We start from the raw sequence: 1978 nt of genomic DNA on the forward strand, positions 1-1978 counted from the left end.
ATTTTTTCCAAGTGGACACTGCAGATGATGAAGCATAGAGAAATGGCTTAGAGTACATTAGTCTTCCAGAATGGTTGGAGCATAGAGGGCAGGAAACAGGGATAAAGAAAAATTGACCTGAGAGAGGGGCTGGGCCTTGTGGGAGAAACTGGATCAATTTGCCATTTGAAAAGACAGCTCTGGCTCATTGCCTTACTTACCTTGACTCTGAGTTGTCAGGAACGGTAACTGGGGCCCGGTGTCTGCCTCTATCACCCTCGCTTTCTAACCTGTAGCTATCATGCGTGAGTGCATCTCCATCCACGTTGGCCAGGCTGGTGTCCAGATCGACAATGCCTGCTGGGAGCTCTACTTCCTGGAGCATGGCATTCAGCCTGATGGCGAGATGCCATATGACAAGACCATTGGGGGAGGAGACGACTCCTTCAACACCTTCTTCAGTGAGACAGGAACTGGCAAGCATGTGCCCTGGGCAGTGTTCGTAGACCTGGAACCCACAGTTATTGATGAGGTTCACACTGGCACCTACCGTCAGCTCTTCCACCCTGAGCAGCTCATCACAGGCAAGGAAGATGCTGCCAATCACTATGCCCGTGGCCACTACACCATTGGCAAGATCATTGACCTTGTCTTGGACAGAATTCACAAGCCGGCTGACCAGTGAGTGCACAGATCTCTAGGGCTTCTTGGTTTTCCACAGCTTTGGTGGGGGGACTGTCTCTGGGTTCATCTCCCTGCTGATAGAGCAGTTTTCTGTTGATTACAGAAAGAAGTCCAACCTGGAGTTTTCCATTTACTCAGCCCCCAAGGTTTCCACTGCTTTAGTTGAGCCCTACAATTCCATCCTAACCACCCACACCAACCTGGAGCGCTCTGATTGTGCCTTCACGGTAGACGATGAAGCCATCTATGACATCTGTCATAGAAACCTCGATATCAAGCACCTAACCAACACCAATCTTAAAAACCTTATTAGCCAGATTGTGTCTTCCATCACTGCATCCCTCAGATAAGATGGGAATGTTGTTGATCTGACAGAATTCCAGACCAACCTGGTGCCCTACCCTCGCATCCACTTCCCTCTGGCAACGTATGCCCCTGTCATCTGTGCTGAGAAAACCTTCCATGAACAGCTTTCTGTAGCAGAAATCACCAATATCTGCTTTGAGCCAGCCAACCAGATGGTGAAATGTGACCCTTGCCATGGTAAATACATGGCTTGCTGCCTGCTATACCGTGGTGATGTGGTTCCCAAAGATGTCGGTGCTGCCATTGCCACCAACAAGACCAAGCACAGCATCCAGTTTGTGGACTGGTGCCCCACTGGCTTCAAGGCTGCATTAATTACCAGCCTCCCACTGTGGTACCTGGTGGTGACCTGGCCAAGGTTCAGAGAACTGTGTGCATGCTGAGCAACACAACAGCCATTGTTGAGTCTTGGGGTCTCTTAGATCACAAATTTGTTCTGATGTATGCCAAGTGTGCCTTTGTACACTGGTATGTGGGTGAGGGCATGGAGTAGGGGGAGTTCTCTGAGGCCCGTGAGGACATGGCTCTAGAGAAGGATTATGAGGAGGTTGGTGTGGATTCTGTGGAAGGGGAGGGTGAGGAAGAAGGAGAGGAATACTAGTTCATTCCTCCAGTCCCAGCATCACATCACACTCAAAACTCCAGCTCCAGCATTAGCTGCAGGCACTGATACTTCTGTCCCGTTTCCATTCTGTGAGCATGTTTTTTCCATGTATACTTCCAAGTTTTCCATGATGTCTCAAAGTAAAAGCTTTAAGAAAAGAAAGAAAGAAAGAAAAGAAAAAAAGAAAGAAAGAAAGAAAAGACCATTCTGGAAAAAGGGTAAGCAACTTGGGGAAAATGTCAGGGCTAGAAAGAAAATCAGTTATTCGGGGAGCAGACAGTGAGATTCTGAATATAGGAACAAGAATAGCCCAAAAGGAGGGCATAGTTTTGGAGTAGCGATGAG

The 1978-nt window shown here is 48.3% G+C and overlaps 1 pseudogene across 1 annotated transcript; it reads left to right on the forward strand.

The window, feature by feature from the left end:
- The first annotated feature begins 280 nt into the window (after window positions 1-280).
- On the forward strand, window positions 281-1630 carry LOC308437530 (tubulin alpha-1B chain-like; annotated as a pseudogene). The gene has a single exon. The product of its transcript is annotated as a tubulin alpha-1B chain-like (transcript).
- The last annotated feature ends 348 nt before the right edge of the window (window positions 1631-1978 follow it).

This window comes from Micromys minutus, assembly GCF_963924665.1.
Source record: "Micromys minutus genome assembly, chromosome: 26".
Classification (NCBI taxonomy): Eukaryota; Metazoa; Chordata; class Mammalia; order Rodentia; family Muridae; genus Micromys; species Micromys minutus.